At 38.9% G+C, this 25,000-nt stretch overlaps 1 long non-coding RNA gene across 2 annotated transcripts in view; it reads right to left on the bottom strand.

Annotated features, from left to right (window-relative positions):
• Nucleotides 1-25,000, bottom strand: part of LOC133540162 (uncharacterized) — a 39,024-nt gene that overhangs the window by 11,731 nt on the left and 2,293 nt on the right. For both annotated transcript variants that reach the window (XR_009803572.1, XR_009803571.1), the window contains exons 2-5: nucleotides 14,328-14,410; nucleotides 13,559-13,641; nucleotides 12,782-12,864; nucleotides 11,878-11,960 (exon numbers count right to left, since the gene is read on the bottom strand). This is a non-coding gene — a long non-coding RNA (uncharacterized LOC133540162). The remainder of the gene's footprint in view (nucleotides 1-11,877; nucleotides 11,961-12,781; nucleotides 12,865-13,558; nucleotides 13,642-14,327; nucleotides 14,411-25,000) is intronic.

Genomic DNA, 25,000 nt, shown 5'->3' with positions numbered 1-25,000 from the left:
TTTTATTATAATACTGCGAACATTTTAAGTTTTTCTTGTGAAATTGTGACCTTTTTCTTGTAAAATTGGGACCTTTTTCTTGTGAAATTCCAACTCCTTTTTCACAACAAGCTTTTTTATATTTGCATAGTATGAATATATTATTAATGTTGTGAGGATGGTCCTAAAGAGGGAGGCATTTCCCGGCGGTCTCAAGAAGGTAAGAAATACAAGAATGTGTGTGTGTGTGTGTGTGTGTGTGTGTATCTGGAAGGCAGTGGTGCTTGCCCCGACACGCCACAGTACGAAGTTTCTTTTAGGGCCACTTTCACCCTTGAGACACGCACGTAAACATTTTCAAACAATCTCCTTACACTACTGAAAATTTTACCCTCCGCATCCACAACACGGATTACATCAGAAAAATGATCTGATATGATAAATGACATTTTTTAAAGATGTTTAAACAATTATTTAAAGTGCACTGTGTCATACAGAGAGCTTGTTGTAATAGCTGAATAAAAATAACGTATAGTAAATAATATGTACTGTTTTATAAGTCGGTAATTTTTTCCTACACTTTGAACCCTGCAGTTCATAAAAGGGTGCGGCTAATTTATGGCTTCTTCCTTGCTGACATTTACACTGTACTATTTTGTAAATGTTTATTTACCTAACTGTTTCCAAACGGTGCTTGGAACAAGGCAGTAAAATGGCTGATCAAACAAAACAGAAGTCATAGTCATGGACCCACTAGCTGCGAATGCTAGCTCTCCAATCAGCTAAACAGACTCAATAAGTCCACAGTGACGTAAAGGTAAATTTACTAACGACTTTGCGAAACTGAAACAATACAAACAAAATAGCAGATTACCGTATTTCCTTGAATTGCCGGCGGGGCGCTATTTAATTTAAAACCTCTTCTCACTCCGGTGCTTACCAAAGGCATGCGGTAAAGGCAAGAATGTGCTAATTATTTTAAAACCTCTTCTCACTCCGGCACTTACCAAAGGCATGCTGTAAATTTAGGTCTGCGCTTATAAATTTGAGTGTGATGTAAGGATACCATCATGAAAAGTACATTTAATTAAAAGAAAACGTTATTATGGTCTTAGCATTACTTATAAATGAAGTCCATGGTCAGCTCCTTCTGATCAAAAGCATCGATAACTTGTTTATAGAAGTCTTCCTTATCTTTCTTCAGTTTTAAAAGTCTCTCTGTATCGATGGAGATCTTCCTTTATTACCTCCTGCTTCGATTGAAAGTACAGTTTAGAAAACGGTTTTATTTTAGATATGTAATCCTCCATGTTAAAAGTGCAAGCGAGAGGAAAAAATAACCCATCGCTGCTCACTCTTGCTGCTTGTTGTCACTTCTTCTGCAGCCGAGTAGTCGCAAGAAGGATCACTAGCGCCCTCTACCACCAGGAGGCGGGAGTCATTTAATGACTCATATTTGACACACGCAGCTATGGTATATTAATAAAACAAAGCTGCTTGCTGTTCTTTTTAGCATATTCAATAGCTCGGAACTTAAATCCTACTGAATAGCTCTTAATCTTCTTCCTTTTATGCGATTTCAAATGATTGAAATCAGCCTCCTCCATTTTGAAAATGATGACAGGTGAAGTGTCACTCGTGACGTGACGAGTTTGGCCCGGCGTAAATTCTAGGCACATGCTAATTATTTGGCGAAACGAAATTCTAGACATGCGCTAATAAAAATAATATTTTGCAAAACGAGTTTGATCCGGCGTTAATCCTGAGCAGGCAGTATTGCTAAGCATGCGCTAATTATTTTGCGAAACGAGTTTGACCCGGCAGTAATTCTAGTCAGGCGCATACTATATACCCGGCGGCAATTCAAGGAAACACGGTACTCTCCATTCACAATTGAAGTTAAAAAGTGGCTTTGGAGCAATCAAAGCTGCTCACACGGTCAATAAGGTGGACACAACTTAATGTGTATTACATTTATCCATGAGAGCATTTCTGTTGTAAATTGTGAGGTGTGTCTCTCATCATTTTTAAAAACAACCACGATTTTAACAGATGTGAAGAAGAGCACGTATTGTATTTGTGTGATGATGTAAATGAGGTGTAGTTGTATTGCATATTAAGTATGTGTCCATGAAAGGGCATTTTATGACTTTTCTTAATTTGATTACATGCTATAGTGTGACTTTATTGCATGATTTGTGTATCCGCTTAATTTAGGTAGCCAGGGACTGCAGATGGAAATGAGCTATTTAGCTATGACCTGGTACGGAACATATCTGTCTTTGAGTTTAATATTTTTGTGCATTGTCCCTTCAAATAAAGACTAAACTAATGCTGTTTTAAGTTAATATGACTCCCACAGACCCTTGTAAATGTGTTAGCATATTATTAATGCAAACAATGCTAGCACGTACAAATATGCATGAAAACACTCCTACAGATGTCACACATGGGACGGTCTAGTGAGTATGAATGGTTTTAGTTATACTGTAAAACTTAAAAAAACGTTGCTTGGTGCGACGAATGAAGAATCCCTACGAGTAGAAACGCTATGGACGGCTGGAAGTCAGAAGAGCACTCCGATTTGAAAAATAAAAAGTGCTACGAAAAATTGAAGGACACTGCAGCACCTGCATTGAGAAAATTCGTACAAAAGATGGCGACATAGCACCAACAAAACATCCTGTCAGTGTTTTTACTTGTTTTTCTTATTTCCATCTGCGAAAAAAAATCCATAAATTAAAGTGTAGGGAAAAAAAGTAGGGGCTTATAGTCTGGAATTTACGGTATTTCATGGTAAAGTCTAATTTTTAAGGCCAACTGAAATGCGATTTTATTTAAACGGGGATAGAAGGTCCATTCTATGTGTCATACTTGATCATTTCGCGTTATTGTTATATTTTTGCTGAAAGGATTTAGTAGAGAACATCCACGATAAAGTTTGCAACTTTTGGTCGCTAATAAAAAAAGCCTTGCCTGTACCGGAAGTAGCAGACGATGTGCGCGTGACGTCACGGGTTGTGGAGCTCCTCACATCTGAACATTGTTACAATCATGGCCACCAGCAGCGAGAGCGATTCGGACCGAGAAAGCGACAATTTCCCCATTAATTTGAGGGAGGATGAAAGATTTGTGGGTGAGGAAAGTGAGAGTGAAGGACTAGAAACAAATTAAATAAAAAGACTAGAGGGCAGTGGGAGCGATTCAGATAGGGAAGATGCTTTGAGAGGCACGGTGGCAGCCTTGGGGGTGGCAGGACCACTCGGCCAGGCCCAACCGCAACAAGGGATAGAGCCATACCGCTGACGGTCAGGAAGACGCCGCTGATATTAATGCTGGAGTAGCACACGACATAGATCACCTTCACAATACAGAATGGTAAAAATGATGGCTCCATAATACTCTGTACTTTGTGTGTGTGGTCCAATCCAACCGTGTTTGCTTGACATCTCTGTTCCATAGTAAAGCTTGACTGTCATCTTTCAGGAATGTAAACAAGGAAACGCCGGCTGTGTTTGTGTTGCTAAAGCCGGCCGCAATACACCTGTTTCCACCTACAGCTTTCTTCTTTGATGTCTCCATTGTTCATTGAACAAATTGCAAAAGATTAACCAACACAGATGTCCATAATACTGTGGAATTTCGCGATGAAAACAGACGACTTGATAGCTACGCACGATGCTGGCACAAAATGTCCTCTACAATCCGTGACGTCACGCGAAGGCGTCATCATACCGAGACGTTTTCAGCAGGATTTTTCGGCGCGAAATTCCATCCATCCATCCATCCATCATCTTCCGCTTATCCGAGGTCGGGTCGCGGGGGCAGCAGCCTAAGCAGGGAAGCCCAGACTTCCCTATCTCCAGCCACTTCGTCTAGCTCTTCCCGGGGGATCCCGAGGCGTTCCCAGGCCAGCCGGGAGACATAGTCTTTCCAACGTGTCCTGGGTCTTCCCCGTGGCCTCCTACCGGTTGGACGTGCCCTAAACACATCCCTAGGGAGGCGTTCGGGTGGCATCCTGACCAGATGCCCGAACCACCTCATCTGGCTCCTCTCCATGTGGAGGAGCAGCGGCTTTACGTTGAGCTCCTCCCGGATGGCAGAGCTTCTCACCCTATCTCTAAGGGAGAGACCCGCCACCCGGCGGAGGAAACTCATTTGGGCCGCTTGTACCCGTGATCTTATCCTTTCGGTCATGACCCAAAGCTCATGACCATAGGTGAGGATGGGAACGTAGATCGATCGGTAAATTGAGAGCTTTGCTTTCCGGCTCAGCTCCTTCTTCACCACAACAGATCGATACAACGTCCGCATTACTGAAGACGCCGCACCGATCCGCCTGTCGATCTCACGATCCACTCTTCCCCCACTCGTGAACAAGACTCCTAGGTACTTGAACTCCTCCACTTGGGGCAGGGGCTCCTCCCCAACCCGGAGATGGCACTCCACCCTTTTCCGGGCGAGAACCATGGACTCGGACTTGGAGGTGCTGATTCTCATTCCGGTCGCTTCACACTCGGCTGCGAACCGATCCAGTGAGAGCTGAAGATCCCGGCCAGATGAAGCCATCAGGACCACATCATCTGCAAAAAGCAGAGACCTAATCCCGTGGCCACCAAACCGGAACCCCTCAACGCCTTGACTGCGCCTAGAAATTCTGTCCATAAAAGTTATGAACAGAATCGGTGACAAAGGACAGCCTTGGCGGAGTCCAACCTTCACTGGAAACGTGTCCGACTTACTGCCAGCAATGTGGACCAAGCTCTGGCACTGATCATACAGGGAGCGGACCGCCACAATAAGACAGTCCGATACCCCATACTTTCTGAGCACTCCCCACAGGACTTCCCGAGGGACACGGTCCAATGCCTTCTCCAAGTCCACAAAGCACATGTAGACTGGTTGGGCAAACTCCCATGCACCCTCAAGAACCCTGCCGAGAGTATAGAGCTGGTCCACAGTTCCTCGACCAGGACGAAAACCACACTGTTCCTCCTGAATCCGAGGTTCGACTATCCGGCGAAGCCTCCTCTCCAGTACACCTGAATAAACCTTACCGGGAAGGCTGAGGAGTGTGATCCCGCGAAATTTAAAATTGCAATTTAGTAAACTAACTCGTGTTGCAATGTTAATATTTCATCATTGATATATAAACTATCAGACTGCGTGGTCGCTAGTAGTGGCTTTCAGTAGGTCTTTAAAAGAAGCAGGGGCAGATATTCGGCTAAAAGGCACATCATTTTGATAAATATTTCCGCAAAAGTGTTGATTTTTCCCCGCAGTCCCTTGGCAGGTGTCATTTTATAATGAATACTGTATAACATGACACACTCCATCGTAGGAAGAAGGTAAGGTTGTTGTTTTCCAACAGGAGATAAGAACATGCATGTTACACAGAATGTCAGGGATGATGCATTTGTGTGTTTATTCTTCGTCAAAGAGGCCCCGTGACGCGACGGGACCGCAGACCGCTCGTCACCGCCCGCCTTTTCCATGCGCTAATCAGCATTGCGTGGGCACAGGTGGGGCCTCTGCGGCGACAAACAAGTGTCCCGGGGAAATGGGTCTTGCAGGAAAATATGTGTGGAATGTATCAGAGACAAAGACAAAAAAAAAAAAAAGGAGGTAAAAGTTCCATCGGTGGCGTTCTTATCGGTGATGTCACTGGCAGCAGCAACTTTTGATGTCATTTCCTATTTTCGTGCCCATCTGCCTCCAGCGGGGAACTTTTGTCTGTTTGAATAACACTTTGCATTGTGTGGAACTGAACGGTACTGATCCTTCTGGACCCTTTGGCCCGTCATAATAGTTTTCAAGTACAATAAGTTAGAGGAAAATAAGCTTTTCTCATTTGAACCAATTAGGTACCTGGGAATTGCTACTTTTGTGTGTATTAATGAATATTAATAGTTTCATAATATGTTTTAATACAACACAAACATATATATAATGTATATATACACATATATATTAGATATACACACACACACAGATATATATATATATATATATCAATCAATCAATCAATGTTTACTTATATAGCCCTAAATCACTAGTGTCTCAAAGGGCTGCACAAACCACAACACAAACCACTACGACATCCTCGGTAGGCGCACATAAGGGCAAGGAAAACTCACACCCAGTGGGACGTCGGTGACAATGATGACTATCATTAATCAATCAATCAATGTTTATTTATATAGCCCCAAATCACAAATGTCTCAAAGGACTGCACAAATCATTACGACTACAACATCCTCGGAAGAACCCACAAAAGGGCAAGGAAAACTCACACCCAGTGGGCAGGGAGAATTCACATCCAGTGGGACGCCAGTGACAATGCTGACTATGAGAAACCTTGGAGAGGACCTCGGATGGGGGCAACCCCCCCCCCCCCCCCCTCTAGAGGACCGAAAGCAATGGATGTGGAGCGGGTCTAACATGATACTGTGAAAGTTCAATCCATAATGGATCCAACACAGTCGCGAGAGTCCAGTCCAAAGCGGATCCAAGACAGCAGCGAGAGTCCCGTTCACAGTGGAGCCAGCAGGAAAACATCCCAATATATATATATATATATATATATATATATATATATATATATATATATATATATATATATATATATATATATATATATATATATATATATATGGATATATAGATATGTATGCGTGTATACATATATGTGTATGTATGTGTATATATAGGTATATATACGTGTGTATATACTCAGTATTCTTCTTCCTCCAAACACCACCAGTTGAGTTTATACCAAAAAGTTCTATTTTGGTTTCATCTGACCACATGACATTCTCCCAATCCTCTGCTGTATCATCCATGTATCCATTTTGGTATCAACTCAACTCCTGGTGTTTGGAGGAAGAAGAATACTGAGTTGCATCCCAAGAACACCACACCTACTGTGAAGCATGGGGGTGGAAACATCATGCTTTGGGGCTGTTTTTCTGCTAAGGGGACAGGACGATTGATCCGTGTTAAGGAAAGAATGAATGGGGCCATGTATCGTGAGATTTGGAGCCAAAACCTCCTTCCGTCAGTGAGAGCTTTGAATGGTTGACCAAATACTTATTTTCTACCATAATTTACAAATAAATTCTTTAAAATTCCTACAAGGTGAAATCCTGAATTTTTTTCCCCATTCTTTCTCTCACAGTTGAAGTGTACCTATGATGAAAATGACAGACCTCTGTCATCATTTTAAGTGGGAGTGTGTGTGTATATAGGTATATGTGTGTATATAGGAATATAGGTATATGTGTGTGTATATACTCAGTATTCTTCTTCCTCCAAACACGACGAGTTGAGTTTATACCAAAAAGTTGTATTTTGGTTTCATCTGACCACATGACATTCTCCCAATCCTCTGCTGTATCATCCATGTATCCATTTTGGTATCAACTCAACTCCTCGTGTTTGGAGGAAGAAGAATACTGAGTTGCACCCCAAGAACACCATATCTACTGTAAAGCATGGGGGTGGAAACATCATGCTTTGGGGCTGTTTTTCTGCTAAGGGGACAGGACGATTGATCCGTGTTAAGGAAAGAATGAATGGGGCCATGTATCGTGAGATTTGGAGCCAAAACCTCCTTCCATCAGCTCAAAAATGGTTGACCAAATACTTATTTTCAACCATAATTTACAAATAAATTCTTTAAAATTCCTACAAGGTGAAATCCTGAATTTTTTTTCCACATTCTTTCTCTCACAGTTGAAGTGTACCTATGATGAAAATTATAGACCTCTGTCATCCTTTGAAGTGGGAGTGTGTGTGTATATAGGTATATGTGTGTGTATATACTCAGTATTCTTCTTCCTCCAAACACGACGAGTTGATTTTATACCAAAAAGTTCTATTTTGGTTTCATCTGACCACATGACATTCTCCCAATCCTCTGCTGTATCATCCATGTATCCATTTTGGTATCAACTCAACTCGTGGTGTTTGGAGGAAGAAGAATACTGAGTTGCATCCCAAGAACACCACACCTACTGTGAAGCATGGGGGTGGAAACATCATGCTTTGGGGCTGTTTTTCTGCTAAGGGGACAGGACGATTGATCCGTGTTAAGGAAAGAATGAATGGGGCCATGTATCGTGAGATTTGGAGCCAAAACCTCCTTCCGTCAGTGAGAGCTTTGAATGGTTGACCAAATACTTATTTTCCACCATAATTTACAAATAAATTCTTTAAAATTCCTACAAGGTGAAATCCTAAAAAAAATTTTCCACATTCTTTCTCTCACAGTTGAAGTGTACCTATGATGAAAATGACAGACCTCTGTCATCCTTTGAAGTGGGAGTGTGTGTGTATATAGGTATATATGTGTGTGTATATACTCAGTATTCTTCTTCCTCCAAACACGACGAGTTGATTTTATACCAAAAAGTTGTATTTTGGTTTCATCCGACCACATGACATTCTCCCAATCCTCTGCTGTATCATCCATGTATCCATTTTGGTATAAACTCAACTCCTGGTGTTTGGAGGAAGAAGAATACTGAGTTGCATCCCAAGAACACCACACCTACTGTGAAGCATGGGGGTGGAAACATCATGCTTTGGGGCTGTTTTTCTGCTAAGGGGACAGGACGATTGATCCGTGTTAAGGAAAGAATGAATGGGGCCATGTATCGTGAGATTTGGAGCCAAAACCTCCTTCCATCAGTGAGAGCTTTGAATGGTTGACCAAATACTTATTTTCCACCATAATTTACAAATAAATTCTTTAAAATTCCTACAAGGTGAAATCCTAAAAATTGTTTCCACATTCTTTCTCTCACAGTTGAAGTGTACCTATGATGAAAATGACAGACCTCTGTCATCCTTTGAAGTGGGAGTGTGTGTGTATATAGGTATATGTGTGTGTATATACCCAGTATTCTTCTTCCTCCAAACACCAGGAGTTGAGTTTATACCAAAAAGTTGTATTTTGGTTTCATCTGACCACATGACATTCTCCCAATCCTCTGCTGTATCATCCATGTATCCATTTTGGTATCAACTCAACTCGTGGTGTTTGGAGGAAGAAGAATACTGAGTTGCATCCCAAGAACACCACACCTACTGTGAAGCATGGGGGTGGAAACATCATGCTTTGGGGCTGTTTTTCTGCTAAGGGGACAGGACGATTGATCCGTGTTAAGGAAAGAATGAATGGGGCCATGTATCGTGAGATTTGGAGCCAAAACCTCCTTCCATCAGCTCAAAAATGGTTGACCAAATACTTATTTTCCACCATAATTTACAAATAAATTCTTTAAAATTCCTACAATGGGAATTCCTGTATTTTTTTCCACATTCTGTCTCTCACAGTTGAAGTGTACCTATGATGAAAATAACAGACCTCTGTCATCCTTTGAAGTGGGAGAACTTGCACAATCGCTAGCTGACTAAATACTTTTTTGCTCCACTCTATATTACAAAGCCCAAAAAACTAAATCGTATTTTTTTTAATTTACCGATATTTTCACTTTTTGACATACTTTGAATGCATGTAAAGTTTCACAAAAACCATCACAGCATCAAACCTCACACGCTGTGTTTGGGTAGGACGGCTGCCAGCTGATAAGCCGGTGTGTCGGAGTCATTGTGTGGAATCTAGTCGTGCGGCCATCATGTGTCTCAGTGGGCCGTGCCACCGTCATTCTTCATGTCGGGGCCTGGAAATGTGCATTCCTCACTGTTGTGGACACTAGGAAAATGTTGTGGTTGGATATGAGGGCGCGGGTGCGAAAACAATAACACGACCCGGCATCAAGATGCTATCTGTAGATATGTTTATGTTAATACAATTTAATACTAACTATTTAAACATATTTTAAGCATTTAGAGCAGGGGTCACCAACACGGTGCCCGTAAGGACCTGATGAGTCGCCTGCTGGCCTGTTCTAAAAATAGCACAAATAGCAGCACTTACCAGTGAAAATCTAGAAGAAATAATGATTGGTCTTTGTTAGAAATATAGCTTGGTCCAATTTGTTATATATTCTAACAAAGTGCAGATTGGATTTTAACCTATTTAAAACATGTCATCAAAGTTCTAAAATTAATCTTAATCAGGAAAAATTACTAATGATGTTCCATAAATTATTACTTTTTTATTTTTTCAAAAAGATTCAAATTAGCTAGTTTTTTTCTGTTGAATTTTGAATCTTAAAGAGTTGAAATTTAAGATAAACTATGTTTAGAAAATTTTATTTTCATTTTTTTTCCTGTTTTCTCCTCTTTTAAACCGTTCAATTAAGTGTTTTTTTCATCATTTATTCCCTACAAAAAAACCTGCCGTAAAAGGAAAAAAAAATGTACGACGGAATGACAGACAGAAATACCAATTTTTTATATATATAGATTTATTTATTAAAAGGTAAATTGAGCAAATTGGCTATTTCTGGCAATTTTTTTTTGTGTGTATCAAACTGGTAGCCCTTCGCTACCAGTAGCGGAGAAGTAGCTCTTGCTTTCAAAAAGGTTGGTGACCCCTGGACTAGACTCTCTCACTATTATGTTAGGTCCACTCTGGACTGGACTCTCACTATTATGTTAGTGAGAGTCCAGTCCAGAGTGGATCTATTATGTTACCTCCACTAAGGACCGGACTCTCACTATTATGTTAGATCCACTATGGACTGGACTCTCACACTATTATGTTAGATCCACTATGGACTGGACTCTCACTATTATGTTAGTGAGAGTCCAGTCCAGAGTGGATCTATTATGTTACCTCCACTAAGGACTGGACTCTCACTATTATGTTAGATCCACTATGGACTGGACTCTCACACTATTATGTTAGATCCACTATGGACTGGACTCTCACTATTATATTAGATCCAATATGGACTGGACTCTCTCACTATTATGTTAGATCCACTATGGACTGGACTCTCACTATAATGTTAGATCCACTATGGACTGGACTCTCACACTATAATGTTAGATCCACTAAGGACTGGACTCTCACACTATTCTGTTAGATCCACTATGGACTGGCCTCTCACACTATTATGTTAGATCCACTATGGACTGGACTCTCACACTATTATGTTAGATCCACTATGGACTGGACTCTCACTATTATATTAGATCCAATATGGACTGGACTCTCTCACTATTATGTTAGATCCACTATGGACTGGACTCTCACACTATTATGTTAGATCCACTATGGACTGGACTATCACCAATATGTTACCTCCAGTAAGGACTGGACTCCCACACTATTATGTTAGATCCACTATGGACTGGACTCTCTCAGTATTATGTTGGATCCTCTGTAGACTGGACTCTCTACACACTGTGTCTGCTTGTAAGTACTCAGTGATTGTGCGCTGCCGAACATGCTCCTCTGCTCGTAAAACCAGCAATGTCCCGACGTGACGACGCGCTATCATGCCCGTTAAAAAAAAATTATAAATAAAAATATTGGGAACCGGTACTTTTCAAACAGAGTATATTAACGTTTTTTATTCATTAGTACCGCGACACTATACTCGTTGTATACCGTACAACACTATTCAAAACAAATAGAAGGTTAGTAGCGAATCGTTGAAATATCACAACAAACAAAACAGATATTTACACAAATACAGTTTTATAAATGCGGGAACAATTCTTAAAGAATGGAAATGAACATCAAAGTATTACAGAAATTAAGTATTATCATTTTCAGGAAAAGAGTTGTCAGGTTATGAGAAAAATGTCTTATTTTTATGTAATTAAATGTGTGATATTACATATAAAAAACATTTTTTGTTAGTAATGTTTAAAAATAGTCATATTTTGTTTAAATAAAAAATTGTGTATGACACTATTTAAGACACTTTGAAGCTATTCTGCCATGTTTTCTTTCTTGAAGGAAAAAAAGGTCCTTACTTTTGATGTGTGCCTCACTATCGCCTCTGGAGGACGGGAGTGGAATGACAGCAGGAAGCAGCTGCTCCAGGTGCTTCAAACAACTAAAAAGTAACAACATTTTAAGTTTATAGAAAGATATTTGTACTGTCATGAATTATTTTATTTTTTTTACACAACAGATGAATATATTGACTATTTTCATCAATAAAAAAATGTTCAATTGTACGAGAATGTGCAACTATGTATAAAGATATGTCAAATTAGTTTGGCTACGAGAATAAAATTTGAGTGTTACCTAAAAAACAAAGTTCAAACAGGTTAAAATGTATTTATATTCAAAACAAGTAGATAGTGCAGCGGGGAAGTGCACAGGACACAATTTGAAGAGTTCATAGAAAAAAAATTCTACTATCATGAAAAAAAACAAAAAAAAAAACAATGGTTGGATAGATTTACTATTTTCGTCAATAAAAAATATACAAATATGTATTAAAAAATAGTTAAGCTATGGGAATACAAATTGAGTGTATTATTATAGTGTATTATAAAGTGTATTTCTTTCCAAAACAAATAGATAGTGCAGCGGGGAAGTGCACAGGAAGCATGCCTTTGAACAAAACAAAGCAATTAAAATGAAGCAAGGCTGGCATATAAACTCCTCTGATTAGTGATCAGAGGCAGGTGAGAAGCGCTGAGAAGCAGGGGTAAAGTCACAAAACCAGAAGTAGAACAAAAGTAGGAACGTTAACACTAAACAAAAGAAAACAACAACAAAATGCTAAATTAATTGTTTCTCAGCTGAGTAAATTTTTTCGTGAAGTAACTTATTCCTCGTAAAAGTGTGACATTTTGACGCCATTATTAGACACTTTGAAGCTATTCTGCCATTTTTTTTCTTCTTGAAGTGAAAAAAGGTCTTTACCTATGATGTTTGCCTCATTATCGCCTCTGGAGGACGGGAGTGGAATGACAGCAGGAAGCAGCTGCTCCAAGTGCTTAGAACAACTAAAAAGTAACAAAATTTCAAGTTTATAGAACGACATTTCTACTGTCATTAATAATTTTTTTCTTTTACACAACGGATGAATATATTGACTATTTTCATCAATAAAAAAATTGTCAATTGTACGAGAATGTGCAACTATGTTTATGTCAAATTAGTTTGGCTACGAGAATAAAATTTGAGTGTTACCTAAAAAACAAAGTTCAAACAGGTTAAAATGTATTTATATCCAAAACAAGTAGATAGTGCAGCGGGGAAGTGCACAGGACACAATTTGAAGAGTTCATAGAAAAAAAATTCTACTATCATGAAAAAAAACAAAAAAAAACAATGGTTAGATAGATTTACTATTTTCGTCAATAAAAAATATGCAAATATGTATTGACAAAATTAAATTAGTTAAAGTATTGGAATACAAATTGAATGTATTATCATAGTGTATTATAAAGTGTATTTCTTTCCTAAAACAAATAGAAGTGCACAGGAAGCATGCGTTGGAACAAAACAAAGCAATGAAAATGAAGCAAAAGAAAACAACAAAAAAAATCCAAAAGTAATTGTTTCTCAGCTGAGTAAATTTTTGGGTGAAGTAACTTCTTCCTCGTAAAAGTGTGACATTTCAACACCATTATTTAGACACTTTCAAGCTATTCTGCCATTTCTTTTTTCTTGAAGGAAAAGAAAAAAGGTCCTTACCTTTGACGTTTGCCTCACTATCGCCTCTGGAGGAGGGGAGTGGAATGACACCAGGAAGCAGCTGCTCCAGGTGCTTCAAACAACTAAAAAGTAACAACATTTTAAGTTTATAGAAAGACATATCTACTGTCATGAATTACTTTTTTTCTTTTACACAAGGGATGAATATATTGACTATTTTCATCAATAAAAAAATGTGCAACTATGTTTATGTCAAATTAGTTTGGCTACGAGAATAACATTTGAGTGTTACCTAAAAAACAAAGTTCAAACAGGTTAAAATGTATTTATATCCAAAACAAGTAGATAGTGCAGCGGGGAAGTGCACAGGACACAATTTGAAGAGTTCATAGAAAAAAAATTCTCCTATCATGAAAAAAAAATACACAATGGATAGATGGATTTACTATTTTCGTCAATAAAAAATATGCAAATATGTATTGAAAAAATTAAATTAGTTAAACTATTGGAATACAAATTGAATGTATTATCATAGTGTATTATAAAGTGTATTTCTTTCCAAAACAAGTAGCTAGTGCAGCGGGGAAGTGCACAGGAAGCATGCGTTGGAACAAAACAAAAAGCAATGAAAATGAAGCAAAAGAAAACAACAACAAAAATCCAAAAGTAATTGTTTCTCAGCTGAGTAAATTTTTTGGTGAAGTAACTTATTCCTCGTAAAAGTGTGACATTTCAACACCATTATTAGACACTTTGAAGCTATTCTGCCATTTTTTCTTTCTTGAAGGAAAAGAAAAAAGGTCCTTACCTTTGACGTTTGCCTCACTATCGCCTCTGGAGGAGGGGAGTGGAATGACACCAGGAAGCAGCTGCTCCAGGTGCTTCAAACAACTAAAAAAGTGACACAATGTCGGAATGAATCACACATGAAATATAGTTTTCCATCGCTTTCATAGGTTTACCCGCACCTGCACTGTCTATCAACATGGACCTCATCCTCCTTCACGAGGGATTGGCCTCATGCGAGTGAAAGACAAAGGCAGAAAAAGAAACACCCGCCTAGCAATGTAAACAAACATGGCCACAAAAGGCAGCCGAGCAAAAAGCATTAGGAAGGTTCTTGACTGTGCATGCGACCTAAAGGCCGTGTCCTAATTCGCTCAGCCCTGAGAAGCCGCACGTTTAGTGCCTTATCTTAATATTTAGTCTAATAGCGTGGGGATTAATTAGGTGTGGGAGCCCAGAGACACAATCCCATCAAGTAAAGTCTGTTATTACAGTCAGACGGTTCCAAACTTTCAGAAATAGTTGAAATAACCAAATGGTGAGTGCATCACCTGCGTGCATACTTCTCTGAGGACTGTAACACAAACAAGGTCATATTTGGAGTAGGCGCCATGAAATAGAATGAAAGAATGGATGAGTAACTGTACTTTTATGTCATTTGTTCACATTGGGTTACACATTCAGAAAACTTATTTTACATATATAAATATATATGTATATTTTATTTTATTTATTTATGTATATATATTTTATTATATATAAAAAAATATATATTTTATTGTGTATGTGTGTATATTTATATGTATATTTAATTTAATTTATAAATATGTATTTAAATATGTATATTTAATTTTATATAAATATGTATGTGGTATTTAATATGTATTTATATAAATACATATATAAATATATATTATATATAAATATATGTGTTTATTTTATTTTATTTATAAATACATACTTAAATATGCATATTTTATTTTATTTATGGACTGGACTCTCACTAACATAATAGTGAGAGTCCAGTCCAGAGTGGATCTAACATAATAGTGTGAGAGTCTAGTCCAGGGGTCAGCAACCTTTTTGAAAGCAAGAGCTACTTCTTGGGTACTGATTAATGCGAAAGGCTACCAGTTTGATACACACTGAAAAAAATTGCTAGAAATAGCCAATTTGCTCAATTTACCTTTAATAAATAAATCTATATATATATAAAAAGTGGGTATTTCTGTCTGTCATTCCGTCGTACATTTTTTTTCTTTTACGGAAGGATTTTTGTAGAGAATAAATGATGAAAAAAACACTTAATTGAACGGTTTAAAAGAGGAGAAAAAAGGGAAAACAATTAAAATTAAATTTTGAAACATAGTTTATCTTCAATTTTGACTCTTTAAAGTTCAAAACTCAACCGAAAAAATAAAGACAAAAACTAGGGTAATTTGAATCTTTTTGAAAAAAAAAAAAAAGTAATAATTTATGGAACATCATTAGTAATTTTTCCTGATTAAGATTGATTTTAGAATTTTGACATGCATATTTTATTTAATACATATTTAAAAATATATATATTTTATTTTATATATAAATGTATATATATATATATATATATATATATATATAATTTGGGACAGTTAATTTTCATAGTCTGCTGCAACTGCATATAAATACGTTAGGTAATGTGCTTGTAATTTAAACCCGTCAGCTCTGTGAATAATGTGCTTTTCATCCATTTCTGACCCCTCTAAGATAAATGAGACAAAACACTGACCCCTTTATAAAACAAAGTGTACAATTCCAAGCATTCCGAACGTTCCCTCCAAATGTTCACACTTAGACGAGGAACAGGTGAAAGCCCCCATGCCCCCCTTGGAACATTTCGGCAACGCCAAGCTGCGAGCATGTCTGTCAGCAGAGTGTCATTGAAAGCATGGCGGGGATGTACCTGGAGTGCAACGAATCATAGCATGCGATTGCTCCTCACAGGTTCTGATGATAACCAACACAATTCATTGTATATAAAAAACGTTGTAAAGACTTAAAAATATTCCAAAAGTCAAAAAGCTCACCCGCTACTTCATGTCATTTGAATCATGCAATCGCTCCTCTCGAATTAAATAGATTTGTTTGTTGTATGGTTCACAGAGTGACGTTGAAGTACATCGCATGTTTACACAGTATGTCCAAAAAGGTGTAAGAAGTAGAACATAAAAAAATTCATATTTTTGTAATTAATTATCACAGTCAAATCACAGAATGACAATGATGCAATCGCTACCCGCAGGTAACAATGATAAACACCACAATTTAAAAAAATTAAGTCTTAAATACCTCAAAAGGTCACTCACAACATTATTCACGTGTCATCAGGTCATTAGTGTCATGCAATTGCTCCTCTTGCAAGTAATTGTTTAATTAACTCATTTGATTTGTGCCTTGTGTGTATGTATATATATATATATATATATGTATATATATAATTAATTAAATTATTCAACACAGTCGAATCACAGGATCACTATAATGTGATCGCTCCTCATATGTTACCATGATAAACGCTACAATTTGTTATCCAAAAAGTATTTCAAGAATCGCTCCTCTTGCAAGTAATTGTTTAAATAACTCATTTGATTTGTGCCTTGTGTGTGTATATATATATATATATGTATATATATATATATATATATATATATATATGTAATTAATTAAATCATTCAACACAGTCGAATCACAGGATCACTATAATGTGATCGCTCCTCATATGTTACCATGATAAACGCTACAATTTGTTATCAAAAAAGTATTTCAAGAATCCAAAAGCTCACTCATGACTTTATTCACTTGTGTAGGCGGGTCTATTGATAACCCACATAATTCATAAAAAATACAAAATAATCCAAAAGTCGAACCTGGAGCTCGTTCACGCTCCCCGACAAAATTCCAGTTCTTGAACGTGCCATTCAATGAAAGCGATCGCTCCTCTTGCAAGTGCTTAAACATGAATCTGACTCAACTTTGGATTGTGCCTTCAATTAAGGTAAAGACACAGTGATTTGATGTCTTATAATGAACAGATGTCAACTTATTTGACACTACAATGCAGTTGAATCATAGAATGCAATCGCTCCTCGTAGGGTCTTAATGATGACTAAGACTATTCATAATAAATGTAAAGACTTAACATAATCCAGAAGTCACAAACACAATACGCTCGCTCACTATCTAACCACCCATGTGTGTAGACGTGCCAGATAAGGAATGCAATTGCTCCTCTCTATTATCCTCATCTTTATTTTGGGCACACAAATATGGACCACACTACAGTCAAAACAATGAAGAGCAACAAAAAGCATGATATAAAAAATATATAAAATAATAAGACAAAGTTAATATGTGCACAACAAAGTCTGCAAATAAGACTCAAAGTAATCCAAAATGTGTGTGAAGTTCTGCCAATTAATGACTGTGGTCGCTCCTCTCTATTAATCATAGCCGCCACCTTGCACGACAAAGACTGTAAATAAACAAACTCGGGGAGCGATCAGCGTCACCTTTCCAAGGTTTCATAAGTCGCTGTCGTAAAATTGGGCGTGAGGAGTCTTGGCCGTCAAAAGTGGAGGCCCGTCAGCCCCGCCCAGACATTCCCTCTCCATTGTCGCCTGTTGAGCTGGGGAGGAGATCCCTGGCAGTGTAATGGGTCTATTATCCCAGCTCGCACGCCATCTCAGCAGACTAATGACTTGTGTCAAAAGCCGCCGTCTCAGGGGAGTCGCTTGCATTGAAGCGCATAGTTCAGAGGGCGAGCGCCATTGTGTCGCCTCGCCGCTCGCACGTTAACCTCTCGGAGGGTGCGAGCGCGCGCAAGGCGGGCGTGTTGATGCGGCGACGCTCTCGCAGGACGGGAAACCTCGTGAAAACAGGGCTGACTCACGGCTCAAAGGCCGTGTGTTTCAAATAGAACGAAACAGCCATGTCAACATTGACCTTCATCCTACAATCTGATAACCACCACGATTCTTTGACTATTTTTAACCACGGTTGTTACCATTGTACTCTAGGAAATACTCAACTCCTTAAATTTCATTTCATCGCGGTACAAATACATCTATTATGTGTTATAAAAAGAAAAAAAAAAATCAGTCTAAACCTCGGCCTATGGAGAGGGGGCCCAGACTGAGGCCAAGGGGGAAAAAAACTCACATCCACAGCCCACATAAGCGTGTGTAAGAGGGAATCTAACATCAAAGAACACAAAGGACATTAAAGACATTAAAAGAGCGGGGTGTGTAAGGACTGGCCTCGAACCACAGCTGGCAGGTGATTGGATTACCCAGCTGGGACTTGTCATCCAATCACCTGCCGTGCTTATTAGCAGCAGCCGGGACGAGACACAGTAGATGGAGTTGGAGTTTGAGCCGGACGAACCACACACGCACCCAAGACCACGCCGCAAGAGGGAGAGCAGCCGAAAGACTGAAAAGTTGCTGAAAAGAGTGCATGGCTAGCTAATCCTCGCCTCCATGGTGACAATAAAGTATGTTTCTTACAAGTATAGCTAAACATGCTTCACTACACACCGTAGGAGAATAAAATAGCTCACCGGTGTCACAATGTAAACAAACGCCATGGGTGGATCTACACCTGACATCCACTGTAATGATACCAAGTACAAGAGTATATCTAGTCGATACTACTATGATTACATCTATATTTTTTATCGTCACAAAATCTTTATTTTTTAAATTCATATTATGTTTAGAAACTCAGGAAATACATGAGGACTTTGAATATGACCAATGTATGATCCTGTAACGGCTTGGTATCGGATCGATACCTAAATGTGTGGTATCATCCAAAACTAATGTAAAGTATCAAAGAAGAGAAGAATAAGTGATTATTACATTTTAACAGAAGTGTAGATAGAACATGTTGAAACGGAACATAAGCAGATATTAACAGTAAATGAACAATAATAATCATCATTTTTTACAGCTTGTCCTTTGCAATGTTGACAAACTAATAGGTAGATAAATGACAACATCTCACTGCATACGTCAGCAGACTAATTAGGAGCCTTTGTTTGGGTTACGGTTGGGGTCGCATGGTAATGTGCGGATCGTTTTCGTTTGTCTGGACGTTGCGTGCATGTAGGAAAAAAAAAAATTATTTTCATAAATCAGACAAGAAAACAAGAACAGAAAAGCGTGCCGATTGCACGTGAAGCAAGGTTAGAGCTGTGCACAGGAACAGGAACAACAATAACCAAAGTAACATGTTGCAGGAGCAAAAACAAACCGTGCCCGGGAGCAGGTGAGCTCCCAAAACACTAATCAGAGGCAGGTGAAAATAATCAGCACCCATGGCAACCGAGAAACCCCAAACCCAAAACAGAACTACGGGAGTCTAAAACTAAAACAAAACATGACCCGGGCATAGGATCATCAAAGTTTGTTTACTTACGACTAAAAGACAAGTTGCCAAGTATGTTCTCTGATTGCAATAAGAAACATGTTTAATGTAAGATTTTTTTGTTAAAATAAAGCCAATAATGCCATTTTTTTGCGGTCCCGTTTAGGTAGGAAAGTATCAAAATACATTTTGGTACCGGTACTAAAATATTGCTACTCTATACCTGCATGTTAATGAAACATTGATTGATTGATACTTTTATTAGTAGATTGCACAGTACAGTACATATTCCGTACAATTCACCACTAAATGGTAAGACCCCAATAAGTTTTTCAACTTGTTTATGTCGGGGGTCCACGTTAATCCATTCATACACTTAACAGACGCGATCCACTTTGCACAGGTTCAGTCGATCAGCTTTGCGTGTGCTATTAAGGTTTGCACGTGTTTTAGTTAGACTGACCACACGTCCTCCTTTTCCCCAGACATGTCTTCTTTTTGCGGGACTGTCCGGGTTGTCCGGGCGGGGTTTCTTAAATGCCTCTTAAATGTTTTGTGTCAAGGTTGCGTGTATTTTCAATGTACGTACAGGGCTGAGAAGGGGTTAAAAACCAAGGTGTGCGCACGCAGCAACATTCGTGAAGGAGGGGCAGTGACAGAGAGACTGAATTGATTGTCAATCAAGGCATACAGGTCACACTGAGGGTGGCCGTATAAACAACTTTAACACTATTACAAATATGCGCCACACTGTGAACCCACAACAAACAAGAATGACAAACACGTTTCGGGAGAACATCCGCACCGTAACACAACATAAACACAACAGAATAAATACCCAGAATGCCAGGATGCTATGATGTGCACCACCCCCTAAACCAGTGGTCCCCAACCTTTTTGTATCCGCGGACCGGTCAACACTTAATAATTTGTCCCGCGGCCCGGGTGGGTGGGTGTCTTTTTTTTTTTTTTCTTTGTCATGAAAAAGGGACGTGTTTGTCATGAAAAGGGGAGGTTTTTGTGGTTGGTGCACTAATTGTAAGTGTATATTGTGTTTTTTATGTTGATTTACTAAAAAAAATAAAATAAATAAATAATTAAAAAAAAAAAAAAAATTAATAAAAAATTATTCTGCGGCCCGGTGGTTGGCGACCATTGCCCTAAACCACTGTTTTTCAAGCTTTTCTGAGCCGAGGCACATTTTTTTCATTGAAATCATTTCTAGGCACACCACTAGCAGAAAACAGGAAAAAATGAAACCACGCAATTGTTGGATATGAATTCAAACCATGACCAAGCATGCATCACTATAGCTCTTGTCTCAAAGTAGGTGCACTGTCACATCACCCCCTGACTTATTTTTAGGTTTTTGGTGTTCTCCTGTGTGTAGCGTTTTAGTTTTTTTCTTGCACTCTGTATAATAGACTGTAACCGGCATAGCTCGGTTGGTAGAGTGGCCGTGTCAGCAACTTGAGGGTTGCAGGTTCGATTCCCGCTTGTGCCATCCTAGTCACTGCTGTTGTGTCCTTGGGCAAGACACTTTACCCACCTGCTCCCCGTGCCACCCACACTGGTTTAAATGTAACTTAGATATTGGGTTTCACTATGTAAAGCGCTTTGAGTCATTTGAGAAAAGCGCTATATAAATATACTTCACTTCACTTTTGGAGTTGATGGTCATGTTATTTATTTCTTGGTGTTGTCAAAAGCCAGCCTAGAGGTTAGTCTTGCTCTCCGTGTGTAACATGTATAGAATCCAGTGATAATATCAGTTGATATTGAAAACGAATAAGAATTGCACTTCTTTCCCCCCCGTAATGGATTAAGGGAGCGGCTCCTCACTGTGTATGGAGACACATAATTAGCTGAAAGGAACAGAAAATAAAAACAGTATCGAGTGCAAGTACAAGTTTGGCACTTTCACCCCAGGATTCAGAATCCAATCGAGAGTTGTAAGATTCCCATCCCTGGTGTTTATGCATTTTATTTCCCCATCCTGTCATTTTCTACCGCTTGTCCCGTTAGGCTTCGGCACCCCCCCGCGACCCCTATCTCAGCTGTATTCGGGCGGAAGGCGACGTACACCCTGGACAAGTCGCCACCTCATCACAGGGCCAACACGGCTAGACGGACAACATTCACACACTAGGGACCATTTAGTGTTGCCAATCCACTTATCCCCAGGTGCAGGTCGTAAATAGCAATCGCCCGTACAAATAATTTACCGTGGGACCCCATTTTTACGACTTGACGGGGCCCCTGGCACCCCATTTTGAAAATTCCTAGCGCCAACACTGTTAACAGAGGAGAAAAAATGCGTTATTTAAATAAAAATATTATTTATAAAGCAAGTTCAAGTATCATTGGCAAATGTTCACCTAGTCCAGGGGTGTCCAAACTTTTTCCACAGAGGGCCGCACACGGAAATATTTAAGCATGGGCCATTTTGATATTTTTCATTTTCAAACCATAACAAAATATATGGATTTTTTTAAATCCTTAGGGGTCCTGGGGAGCAGAGAGGGTCTCAGTCACTAAAATGTTAAAAATAAGTCAAATTATTATTATTATTATTTATTTAATGCTTACAGTAAATCTCTATATCAACTTGAGGTTGATATAAAGTAAAACAAATAAGGTTTTATGTCTTTTCTGTCAAAGACAACTTTGTTTTGTTATAGTAAAACTGAAATATGCAGTATTTTGATAGATGGATAGTACTTTATTGATTCCTTCAGGAGAGTTCCTTTATTTAGCAATTAAAGCCCTCAAAGATCAATAATGCAGGACACCATTGATTTTATTATTCAATATTTTTGAGTAATCACAGTGAAAAGTTAAATAAAATCCTACTAAATATATTTGCGATCCGAAAGCTTCCCCACTCATAAAGTGATATATTTTTATTAGTTTTTTTTTCTTTTAACACTTAAATTTCAAGATCAATTTCCGATATATCTGTCGATTTTAAGTTTGAACTTTTATTTTGTTTGTTTTATGCTCTTTTGTCAAAACTTTGATGTTTTTATATGGCAACCCCACAACACATGCAATATTTTTTCCACATAAAACATTTTAAAGTGATAATTTTTAAGTAATAATTCATTATAACAGACTTTTTTGTCCTTTTTGTTTTGTTTTTGAGCAACGGAAAAACAAGAAAAAGACAAAAGGAGAAAAAATCTGGCAGCTTTGTGTCAACATTGCCACTTTTTCTCATTGGATTTCACCTCATTCCACTTTTTTTAAATGTTTTTTTTATTTTTGCAATTACTATCAATTTTGCAATTTTTGCAGAATGTGTGGCGGGCCGGTAAACGATTAGCTGCGGGCCACAAATGGCCCCCGGGCCGCACTTTGGACACCCCTGACCTAGTCAGAATGTCAGAATATGGTCAGCCTATTTTGGTGGACTTGAGTAAACAGGGAGTCTCTTCTCCAGTATTCTTAGAATGTGCTCTGGGCACCTTTGGCTCGGTGACTTCTGTGCGCGTTGACTACTAAGTGTTTTGCAAACAAGAAGCAGGTTGATCTGGAAACTTTACAAATGTTATTGTTCACTAACAGTATTTATCGCTAAGGGCCCGGGGGCGCAAAAACTCAGAGTTCGGCTCGTTTTGCCGCAGAGTCGGGACTTCTGCACCGGCTTCGCAGAGCCGCCTGCTGCCAGTCCAGACAGCTCAGGGATGAGTGACGGGAGTGACGTTTGAACCCGACCCAAGAACAACTTGTATGACATTTAAAAGGTAAATCTGCAGAACCGACGCATGGCCCTTCCAACGTGAAGCCGAGTGCGTTGAAAGAATATCATCTCAAGTGAAGTGAAGTGAAGTGAATTATATTTATATAGCGCTTTTCTCTAGTGACTCAAAGCGCTTTACATAGTGAAACCCAATATCTAAGTTACATTTAAACCAGTGTGGGTGGCACTGGGAGCAGGTGGGTAAAGTGTCTTGCCCAAGGACACAACGGCAGTGACTAGGATGGCGGAAGCGGGAATCGAACCTGCAACCCTCAAGTTGCTGGCACGGTTGCTCTACCAACCGAGCTATACCGCCCCTCTCAGGTGCCTGTAAAGACGTTAACTAGGGATGCACCGAAATGAAAATTTGTGGCCGAAACCGAATAAAATTTCCGCGCTTGGCCGAAGGCCGAATACCAAATACCGAATAATAAATGCAGTTTTTCACAACTTTTTTACATTGCATAAATAGCCTTGAATACATTTTTAGACATGTTTTTCAAATAAAGTAAATTTTTATAGAATATTGACATTTTTTAATATTCCAATCAATAGCTTTTGCGTTTTCAAAAAAAAAAAACAGTTTTTCATTTATATTAGGCCTTCAAACAAAACATGCATTCAAAAAAAAAATAAAGTGCATTAAAGTGGATAAACCAACAACAAATGAATTATTGTCCTTTTGGCAAAAGTCTGCTTAGCCACAGTAGATATGCTAATTTACCATGAATTGATTAACGTGGACCCCGACTTAAACAAGTTGAAAAACTTATTCGGGTGTTACCATTTAGTGGTCAATTGTACGGAATATGTACTGTACTGTGCAATCTACTAATAAAAGTATCAATCAATCAATAATAATGTAAACAGAGGCCCCACTAAATCTCAATAAGTGTGTGCTTGTAACCTCATACACTTATACAGGTACACAACACATCCCAGGCCAGAACAGATTTGTCAATAACAGTACTTCAGCTTCAGAATAAAAAGAAGGAAACTAACTATGTATAAAACAATTTAAATTTAACACTGCACGTTGGTTGATTGCGTCACCGCGTCACACGCCACTATTCGGCCTTGCTTTTAACTCATTCCACCGAAGGCCGAATGTGGCTTTTTTTACCATATTCGGCCGAATATATTCGGTTACCGATTAATCGGTGCATCCCTAACGTTAACCACAGGAATGTTTACCACTGCAACCAAGACGGGTGCCGAGGTGCGACGAGGTTGTGGTTCGTTAGGGCCACGACGGGAAAAAAAAGCCGCTTCAATAAGTTGAAACATCAGAATAAAGCATAGTGCCGGAAAATAGTTAAGTTAAAGTACCTCTGATTGTACGTGTAGCGAAATTATTCTCTGTCACCTTTGATCACCCCTCTGGGAGGTGAGGGGAGCAGTGAGCAGTCAGCGGTGGGCGCGCCCGGGGATTATTTTTGGTGGTTTACCGTATTTCCTTGAATTGCCACCAGGTATATAGTATGCGCCTGCCTAGAATTACTGCCGGGTCAAACTCGTTTCGCAAAATAATTAGCACATGCTTAGCA

This window comes from Nerophis ophidion, linkage group LG21, assembly GCF_033978795.1.
Source record: "Nerophis ophidion isolate RoL-2023_Sa linkage group LG21, RoL_Noph_v1.0, whole genome shotgun sequence".
Classification (NCBI taxonomy): Eukaryota; Metazoa; Chordata; class Actinopteri; order Syngnathiformes; family Syngnathidae; genus Nerophis; species Nerophis ophidion.
The sequence above is the reverse complement of the archived record's forward strand: the minus strand, read 5'-3'. Positions and strand labels throughout refer to the sequence as shown.